Consider the following 11,185-nt stretch of genomic DNA (forward strand, 5'->3'; position numbering starts at 1 on the left):
AACCATGAGATCATGCTCTGAGACAAAGTCAGATGCTTAACCGACTGAGTCACCCAGGCACCCCAGGTGATGGGATTTTAATCTTGTAACTGAATTGTCGAAAATGGGCCCTGGGTTTGATTTCTGCAAGTTTCATGCAGGTCTGTGACAACCCCCATACTGCAGGTGGAAACCTCAGAGCAAACTGCAATGTGGATGACCTTGCCAGAACCTGGCCAGGTGAAGGACATCAAGGCACGAAGCTAATTCCCACCCCGCTGCCCACCCTCCACCCATCCCCGATGCTACCAGTCCCACCCCCAGCTCCCACTTAGGGGAAAGTTTATAGCAACAGTAACTTTGCATTGTGATTGATTTTTCACCTTTATTTCACACACTTTCAAAAAAACTTTGAAATGAAGGCATGTCAAACGTTTTGGGAGAAGGGATTTCAAATTACGGTGGCCAGTTGTCTATCATTCCTTCTTAAAATACATAGTGGGTTCGTCCACTTCAAGATGTAGCACTAAACCCAAGAAGCCCTGCAGAGTGGGAGGACTCTCTTCACCACTCTACCCAGCAGGCTGTGGGAAACGGACCTTGCTCATTGCCAAGAGTGGGTGGGAACATAGAAAAGCCTTGTTCCATTTACTAGTGCCATCCTGGCTTAGAGTCTGGCCTCCCTGCCTTTGCCCAGGACACCAGTATTTCTAAATCACGACCAAAGGCAACAAAGTATAAACTCTACATTCCATTCCTTCTGCAGGAAAGCACTGGGAAAGTTCCCTTCTAGAAAAGGGGAAGGTGGAGGAGTATGCGGGCAGCTGTCCCGGGAACATGTTTTCAGGGCAAATTCTATCTTCCCATGGAAAGAGACTTCAAAAGGGGACTGGTTAGAGTAATGTGTTGTGTCCCCAAATGCAGTCCAATGTACATTCTGCTACAAAACAATTCCATTTTTAGGGAAGGTTGGGGAAAATGCATATTAATAACTCTCCTGGAGATTCACGCTGTGCATTGGCATGTTAAAGCCTACTGTGAGGAAACTTATTTCTGTTTAATTATGCAAGATTTCCAAAAGCTATTTGACCATATAATCTTTTTAAAATCTTTTTTAAATGTTTATTTAGTTATTTTGTTTCCATGTAATTTTTTTTACTTCTTCTTTGATTTCTTGGTTAACCCATTCATGGTTTAGTAGCATGCTATTTGTTTAATTTGTTTTGAGAGAGAGAGAAAGAGAGAGAGACCATGCAAGCAGGGGAGGGACAGAGAGAGAGAGAGGGAGACTGAGAATCTGAAGCAGGCTCCACACTGCCAGAGCAGAAGCCTGACTTGGGGCTCAAACCCACGAACTGTGAGATCATGACCTGAGCTGTGGCTTAACTGACTAAGCCACCCGGATCCCTAAAATCTCTTTTATGTAACACCTATTACCATCTGTTCTGAGGAGTACGCTGGTTTCATGGGAAATTGTGAACTTTTGGGTCAGCAAATCTAGGTGGGAATCACTATCTACCATTTCCTTGCTGTGAGGCCCTGGGAAATTTGCCTGACTTCTCTGAGCCTCTGGTTTGCCACCTTCAAATATAGGCAAATAATTCCAACCCCACCACGGTACTGAGGATGAAATAAGCAAACTTATCGCTTGGCCCCTGATGGGAGCCCTGATGACACCTTGTGGAATGGAGGGCTGTGAGGCACTTTCTAGATCCCCTTCTGGAATAAAGGAAAGACTTGCTTCCCCAGCTTCTGAGAAGGCTGCCGGAGACAGCTTCTCAGCTCTTTTCAGAAACTGTCTCAGGGGCACCTGGGTAGCTCAGTTGGTTAAGTGTCCAAATCTTGATTTCAGCTCAGGTCATGATCTCACAGTTTGTGAGTTCAAGTCCTACGTTGGGCTCTGTGCTGACAGTGAGAAGCTTGCTTGGGATTCTGTCCCTGTCCCTCTCTCTCTCTTCCCCTCCCCTTCTCTCTCTCTCTCTCTCTCTCTCTCTCTCAAAATAAATAAAAACATTAAAAAGAGAGAGAAATGTCTTTGCTGAAGAGAAACATCTGTCCCAAAGACATGTCCCACCCCCTGGGAAGCTGTGGATTGGGGGGTGGGGGTGGTTAAAAGGACTGACTCTCTCACCTAATTTTAGTCTGAAGGGCTATCTCAAATTCAGGGTTTCCCCACTGGGTTGGCTAAGGCCTCCCTTGAAACTTTATTGCAGCCTATCCTTTCCTTCTCTCCAATACTACTTCCATTTCCTCCTCTCCCCTCCCTTCCCCTCCACCCTTCTTCCTTCTACAGGTGTTAATCCAAGACCACTCCCTAGTAAACCTTCTTCACACAAATTTCCACCTCAGAGTCACCCTGCGGGGGTGACCCAGTCAGCACCACATGATTCCAACAGCTCGCCTTCCATCAGGACTTTGATGGCAGGAAAAAGAAACATGCATGCCACAGAGGGCCTCAGGACCCAGATTCATGCACCTAATTAAGTTCCTTAAAAGAAATGCCTCTCAGGCTGAGAGAATGTCCTTCCCATAAAGGACTCTGACAGGCTCCCTCAGGAAGCCAGGGGCAGATAGTAAATATTTTAGGCTTGGCAGGCCATACTGTTTCTGCCTTAACTACTCAACTCTGCCACTGTAGCACGAAAGCAATCACAGTATGTGAGACAAATGACCATGGCTGAATTCCAATAAAACTTTATTCACAGAAGCAGACAGTGAGCTGGATGCAGTCATAGGCCATGCTTCGCCAACCCTTGCCCTAGACTCTTGCTATCCAATGCAAACTGTATGCTAAGATCACTCACATCCCCTTGAATCCTGCTAGAACATGCTGAATCTCAGGCCCAGGCCCAGGCCCAGAACTTCTGGATCAGAAACTGTAATTTAGCGAGATGGTCAGCTGATTTATAATATGTACGAGTTTGAGTAGCAGCGCTATATGGTGTCCCCTGGGGCAAGGTCACAAATGAGTATCACCATGAGCTGGTTAGCTTCTCTCTGTTCCATAATTACAGAGGAAAGATTGGAACCTCGCCCATACCAGCCATCTTGCAAAAGTTTGCCCCCTAGAGCAGGCCCATGCGTCCCTTTACTGGGCAAACCAAGTAAGGTCTGACATTCCAACTGGAGGCCAGTGATTAATTTAATATGAAGGACACACATTTGTAAAAAGATATAATCAAGCTGATATATGGTGGGGGGGGGGGGGGGGAGGAAGAAACCTTCTTATCTTTAAAGGAAGGTAGAGTGACAGTCAGACATGAGAGCTGATCTTCCTGACTCATGCATCCTGTTTTTCCAGTAGAGACTGCAATATTGCATTAGTCAAATGATTCTGTAACATCATTTAAATGACATAAAATGTCTGCTTGTGTCTGAGCATGATTCTGAGGGCGGACTTGTGCCAGCCCATCTGTTTCTCCGGAGAATATATCCAGAATTAATTCTATTAGAAACAACAGGCTTCTTTTGGCAGGATAGCCCTGGAAAATGGATATAAAAGGCCTGTGTGCTAGAAGAACTGTCCCCATAAGGGACATCACCAGCATAAAGGAAGATACATCGTATCCTCCCCTCCACCCGTGCCCTGACAAAAGCCCAGAGAGGCTTTCTTGGCGGGACTTAACCACTCTATCCTCTAAAGCAGTGGTTGGCAAACTTTGTCTGTAAAGGGCCGGATAGTAAATATTTCAGGCTTTGTCAGCTATAAGATCTCTGTTACTACCTTGACTCTGCCACTGTAGCACAAAAACAGCCATAGATAATATGCAAATAAATGGGAGTGGTTTGTTTAATAAAACTTCATTCACAAAAGCAAGCCGAGAGCTGTATTGGACCTATAGATTTTAACTGGCTGATCTAGAGTCTGGTCTAGACCAGCACTTCTCAAATTTGAATATGCATAGGAATCTCCAGGGTACTTTGCTAACATGCAGAGTCTGATTCAATAGATTTTTAACCAGCTCCCGCATAATGATGATGCTAGTGGTCTAGGACCATGCTCTGAGTAGCAAGGATTGAATTTAAACCAGTAGTTCCCAACCTTGGAATTCTGGAGTCACCGGAGAGCTTTGAAATACTACTGCCTGGTTGCTATCCCCACACGCCAAAATCCTGATTTCATTGATGCAGGTTGTGGCTTAAGCATCAGGATTTTTTAAAGTTCCCCAGGTAATTTTGATATGTGGCTAAAATTAAGAATACTTCATAGCAGGTGAATAAACTACTCAGCGGTTTCTTTGATAAACATTAAATTCACTACTCAAATTTCTAAAATGGCACACTTGTTCAGAGTGAAGTTATTTTTTGAGGAAAGAAAATATTTCTACCCAACAGGAATGACACTATTTCTTTTTTCTTTTTCTTTTTCTTTTTTTTAAGTCCATTTATTTGAAGCACTTGGGTGGCTCAGTTGGTTAAGAGTCTGACTTCAGCTCAGGGCCTGATCTCACGGTTCATGAGTTCTAGCCCCACGTTGGGCTCTGTGCTGACAGCTCGGAGCCTGGAGCCTGCTTCAGATTCTGTCTTTCTCTCTCTCTCTGCCCCTCCCTGCTCACACTCTGTCTTCTGTGTCTCAAAAGTAAATAAACATTAAAAAAAATTAAAGTTCACTTACTTATTCTGAGAGTGGGGGAGGGGCAGAGAGAGAAGGAGAGACAGAGCATCCCAAGCAGGCTCCACACTGTGGGTGCAGAGCCTGATGGGGACTTGAAACTCATGAATTGAACACCATGACCTGAGCCGAAGTCAGACACTTAACCAACTGAGCCACCCATGCACCCCATGACACTATTTCTTATGTGTAAAGCAAACAAGTCCCTGAATTAGCTAGAGGATTAGATTTAGAGCCCAAACCAATAAATAAGCCTTATAGAGGGGATGAACCCCTTCCTCTGAAATTGGGGCAAGAAGGAAAACACAAGATTTTGTTAGGGTAGAGCCTAGAAGTCAGGGCATTCATGTCAACTGTTCTCTAGAGGGAGAGATATTCAACCAGCAAACACTTTCTGAGCACTTAGTATGTCCCAGGGAAGGTCATCTACTGAGTGTGGGGAACAGTGTGGAGGACTTGAAGAAAGCCGTGGAAGTTCAGAGTAGTTTCTAAGAACACTAATAGAGAATGCAGAGCAGGGGGCAAACTTAGACTTCTCAGTGCTGTAATGGGCCAGTTATGGCTGGAGACATTTTTCAACAGAATGAAAGGAAGAATTTGCTGACAGTAAAACTGTCCAAAGTTGTCACTGGTTCCCATCAGAAAGGGTGAACTCCTAGCCACTGGGTGACTTCAACCACTGGTGAAATCAGCACTTTCATCCACAAAACCTACATATCAAGAACAGTCGAGCAGGGTATTACTAGTAATTTTGGTATCAGCTGTTAAACTGCCAACCTTTGCAAACGAACAAGTTTAAAAATACGCTCTAGTCTTAGCTCGTCCGCAGAATAATGTATCTCACACGTGAGCATTATCCCTCAAGTGTGGGGTGATGGGGAAAAAGGGCTGCAAGCTGCTTGAGACAGATGGCAATGTGGCTGGAGGAACCAAGAACTGAATTCAGGGAGGGGATGTTGAACGGAGCAGTGGTTAAAAGTCCTTCTAACTCCTAAACTCAGTAATTCTAAAAAAATACCTGTGCTCTGTTTGTTTGTTCTGGTGCAGAAAGTGAAAGTTCCATGTGAGAGGGAGTATGAGAGACTACATAAATTATTCAGGGCTTGAAGTCCTTTGGGGAATTGCTCTCTGGTCTTTCAGGCAGGGATCGTCTCCCATATCCCAAGTCTGGGATAAGGCTGGGTCAAGGCTGCATTTTTTTTTAACTCTATTTATTTATTTTGAGAGAGGCAGACACAGTGTGAGTAGGGGAGGGACAGAGAGAGAGGTAGAGAGAATCCCAAGCAGGCTCTGCACAGCCAGCACAGAGCCTGACATGGGGCTCGATCCCACAAAGCCGTGAGGTCATGACCTGAGCCAAAACCAAGAGTCAGATGTTTAACTGACTGAGCCACCCAGGTGCCCCGGCTGCATTTTTGATCTCTCAGATGCAAAGAAAGGCCACACATAAATATCTCAGCTGCCTCCATCTCATAGCTTCATGATTTTCAAAGGTGTCACCTCGTACATAGCTTGCAATATACCCTGTTCCTTAAAGCCCAGAATTGTTCGAGCTAGACCAGGTGGTGCTGCAAAGGATTTCATAGGTAGCAGGAGGCAGTGTGACATGGCAGTAGGCCTAGGGTCGGGCATCGGCTTTACCATGTTCCACGTGGCAACCTGAGATAAATTGCTTTCTGTGCAGTGCCAGCCTTATCGTCAGCAAAAGGAGGACAATGATGTCTACTTCAGAGGGTTATTACGAGGACATAATACACATCTAGTGCTTAGATTAGCACCTGCCAAGTACAAAGGTGAGTACTCAGGCTATGTTAGTTACTATAGAATCCCTGCCCTCTAGGAGCTGGGGGAAAGATCCACTTACATGGACACACTTTAACAACACATGCAGCCAGCAAAAGAAGAACATAAAACAAAACCCCAAATGGACGGTGGGTATTTAATTACCTCTCTTTTACAGGTTCTACTGTTTATAAAGTTAAGAACCAACTCTTTAGCTTGGCATCAAAGTCTTTCACGATTTGATGCCAATGTTTCTACACATGTAACACATTCTTCGCATTAAGTCAGTAACTTACAATTCAACCAAACCAGACCACTAACTGTGTTCCCATCCCAGTGGGCTCTGTATCTTCCCACCTCTGAAAATTTATTTCATAATATTAATTCAACCTGTATGTCATGTACATTTTTTTTTTAAACAAGAACTTTTTAAAAAGAGTTTATTTATTTACAGGGTGCCTGGGTGGCTCAGTCAGTTAACTGTCTGACTTCAGCTCAAATCATGATCTCACGGTTTGTGAGTTCAAGCCCTGAGTCAGGCTTTGTGCTGACAGCTGGGAGCCTAGAGCCGGCTTCGGATTCTGTGTCTCCCTCTCTCTCTGCCCCTCCCCCACTTGTGCTCTGTCTCTCTCTCTCTCTCTCTAAGTAAACATTAAAAAAATGCTTATTTATTTATTTTGAGAGAGAGAGACAGAGAGAGCAAGAGCCAGGGAGGGGCAGAGAGAGAGGGAGAGAGAGAATCCCAAGCAGGCTCCAAGCCACCAGCATGTAGCCCAACGCAGGGCTTGAACCCACAAACTGTAAGATCATGACCTGAGTGGAAGTCAAGACTCAGATGCTTAATGGACTGAGCCACCCAGGTGCCCCAGTATTTCACATACTTTTTATTTGCCTTTGCTGGTCAGTATCCTCTCATCCTTCATCATCCAGGCCAGATACATTCTCCATAAAAGTAAAACCTCAGCAGACAGAATGTCTATCCCTCTCTGTGGTGTCTGAATGCTTTGTGCCTCCATTACTATATTGGTATAGAATTATTTTGTGAAGCCCACCAGATTTCAAGTGTCTGAAAAGACAGAAATTGCTTCTTATTCATCTTTAAATCCCATCCTCTGACACACACCATTACCACCTTTGCAATATGTGCAGTGTAGGCCATGGTACCTTACATACTGCAGGCATTAGACAAAAATCATGGGAGTTATGTGAGTCTCCAGGATGTTGGAAAGCATATAAATGGAATGGAGATTGGGAAGAATTCCTCTCTAACCCAAATGGGGCAATGAAAAGGAGATGGCTATAACCCAGAGCCTGTGAGCACTTTTTAAAATTAGATATTTTATGTCTGAGAACAAATTCTTGCATACACTAAGTGCTAAGGGTTTTTCAGGTACTAGCCACACCCACCCACCCCTTCTAAAACAACTGCCCCCCATTCACAGATCCTGATGAAATGGTTGATGAATCACTGGTGTTTGTTCTACCATAGTCCATCCTCCAGCCCGAGTTGATTGGATCAGGACAGCCAATTCATAGAAAGCTTGTGGCCTCAGGAGATAAGTCGAGCTCAGCCAATGGCTCTTTCCACTGAGAATTTCAAATTGGTCAAATTGGTAACACTCATCTAGGAGCTATAAACACCAGAGTTGTTATAATAATAACAACACTACTATATTTATTGAGCATGTACAATGTGTCATCACTAAGCTGATTGTGTTTAAGGACATTATCTTACTCCTCACAATATCCTATAAGGTTGAGGCAGTTATTAGCTCTATTTTACAGATGAGGAAACTGGAACCAGAGAAGTTAAGTGGAAAATCTGGAGTCGAAATCAAGCAACCTGTCTCTAGAGTCTGTGCCCTTCTTCTCTGTGTTGAAATGTTGGTTTCTCTAGGGCAGAGCCGGGCCAGATGAAAAGCCCTAAAGACACAGGGATGGTGCACCCCTTTAAAAGTCCCACACAAGCCAAGGAGTAAGCTAAGGAAGCCAGTCGATGGAGGAAAGCACAATAACAATAGGAGAAGCAAAGAGAGTTGCATAAATGAAACATCACTCAGCCACAGAAAGATCTCATTTCCCGTCAGCTGTAAAATTCCCAGGGGCTTGACAATATTGTGTTTCCTGCCCTAGGATTTCATGAATCCAATGACTTCTTATGATAAATTGACCTTTGCATGAGCTGAATCAGGTGGGACTTCTGTGCGATGAAAATAACCCTGTGCACTTGTTCAAAGTCCGTGTTACCATATTGAATATTCAGCAGGTGGACTCAGAGGTCACACTCATTGCACAGTCCCCCGCTCAGCTCAGCTGCAGCTCTTTAGACCCTCCTGCTCTTCAGACTCTCCTGCTCAGAAAGAATTCTCTACTCAGAGTCAGATTTAGTAAATAAAAATACAGGACACCAAGTTAAACTTGAATCTCAATTAACAACAGTTTTTTAGTTCTGCCACCTCATTAACTGTGTGACCTTGAACTGGTCCTTGATGTGTCGACACCTCAACAGCTTCCTGTATAAAAAAAAAAAAAATGGGTGTGGGGGAGGGGATGGCCAATAACAAAACATTTGTCCTGCCTCCTACTTCCAGCCAAGAGTTGTGACTGTGGCTTACCTAAGATAGAGTAGGTGAAAAGCCTGTGTAAATAGAGAGCATTTTTTTAAGCTTAGCATTCCTTAGGGCTTGCATGTAAACTATGGCTTTTATCAGTGGTGCTGTGCCAGTCAGTAAAGAAAAAGGTACTGTTATCACCATGGCATTTCCCTCACTCATGTCTCTGTTTACAAGGTCACAGGTATTGTCAGAAAAATACATTCTCTTTATTTCTCTCCCTGTTAAAAAACAAATCTCAACTGAGTAAATTTGAAGATCAAATTGGCTTTATTATTCATGAATCGGCCATCATCCCTTCTAACAAATAGAAAGGAGTTCCACCAAGCTGTAGAAAAGGAAAGGCTTTTGAAGGTGGAAGGGGGACCAAAAAAGGAAATTATTAGCAAAGCACAAATTGTTTCAGGCACAGTGGCCTTTCAAGGGGGGGAATGGAAAAGGTCTATTGGCAGGTTAACTCAATAGTGCTGAACAGGTAACCACGTCAACTGGTTAAAGGTTACCTTCCTGGAGGGTTGAAACTGCAGTTAGGTTAGGTATTAAGTCTTGGTTTGCAAGGTGGGGTTTAGCATAAATGACTCCATTTTGGGTGGGCTGTCTCCTTTTTAACATCATTAATGAGTCAGCTCTGGAAACACCAGTCTCTTTACAGTAAGACAGATCTCTTTTTCCACAGCTCTGTTTACTTCTCAGCAGAGACACTCTCCTGGGCTGACTCTTCCTTAGTCTTGGCTCTGAGTCTTCCCATGTTTCTTTGCTTTGCCAAACCTTATCTTCCCTGCCAGCATGGGCCTAGATGGCCCCCTCCCTACCTCTCAACAAGGATTGTGATTCCTGTTCAGAGGACCCTTAACTAATTGCTTGGGGACAAACTGGCATGGCAACAAAGAGATGGGCCAGATGGATATTAGCTTGAGATTCCAGCCAACTATGTGACTCCCTGATACAGTTAAGTTTATAAGACGGAGGAGTTTTAAATTCAGTTTTTTGGGGTTTTTTTTGGTAGATTTGTTTGTAAATGAACCATGGCTCTCCCTCATAAATATTACTTTGTGGGGTTTTCCCAACTTCAGAAAGGCTTAGTGTCTCATCAAAACCACAAAAGTCACTAGATCACAGTTTCCTACAAAGAAATTATGAGATAGTTGATGTTTTTTGTTTTATTAAGTTATGGAGTGGGAAGGACCCTGGGAAGAAAAATTCCTGAGATAAAATACAGAATGCTGAGTTGAATCTGAATTTCAGGTAAATAATAAATGAACAACCAATACCGCATGGGACAAACTCATCCTAGAAAAATTATTTGTCAACTGAAATCCAAATTTAACTGGGCACCATGTATTATTATTTACTAAATCTGACATCCCTACCCAGTTTCCAGCTCCTATCACAGGTAACATTTAAATTCTCCTGTCCTTACAACCTTCCATAGAATGAAAAGTCCAAACAAGATGAACACTAGAGTCTCCTGCCACTGAATAATTGTGTAATTCTATGACTCAAATACTAATGAACAACAAAATGTGATCTTGAGTGAGTTATTTAATCTCTAGGAGGGTCAATTTCCTCATCTTCAAAATAAGGATGATAAAGCCCATGTCACAGAATTGTTAGATAGACACATGCAGCAGGCTCCTACCTGTGTCAAGGACAGACAGAGACCAACATTAGTTGAAGTGGTGAAAACAGACTTTCTTCAGCAACTACTGACGGGTGGAGAAAGAGCTGAGCTCCATTCTGATGTGTACAGGGTGTTTAAAGGGAGAATGAGCAGGGCACCCGGGTGGCTCAGTCGGTTAAGTGTACAACTTCGGCTCAGATCATGATCTTACAGTTCATGGGTTCAAGCCCCACATCAGGCTCTGTGCTGACAGCTGAGAGCCTGTAGCCTGCTTTGGATTCTGTGTCTCCCTCTCTCTCTGCCTCTCCCCCACTTGCGCTATCTCTCTCTCTCTCAAAAATAAGTAAACATTAAAAAATAAATTTTAAAAAGGGAGAATGAGGAATGGGGGTGGGGGTGGGGAAACAATCAGGGCTCCAGTAGAGTCTGGAAGTGAAGAATTACAAAAGGTTGGTTAGTGTAAATGCAATGAAGCCAGCTGTGTCTGCAAGCTGGCAATTATTGAAGCCAGGATTATATCCTCCCATAGAGACTGGGAGAGGGAGGCCCTGTCCTTCCTGATGATTGCATTTCAAAGGA

Source organism: Prionailurus viverrinus, chromosome E1 (genome assembly GCF_022837055.1).
Source record: "Prionailurus viverrinus isolate Anna chromosome E1, UM_Priviv_1.0, whole genome shotgun sequence".
Taxonomy (NCBI): domain Eukaryota; kingdom Metazoa; phylum Chordata; class Mammalia; order Carnivora; family Felidae; genus Prionailurus; species Prionailurus viverrinus.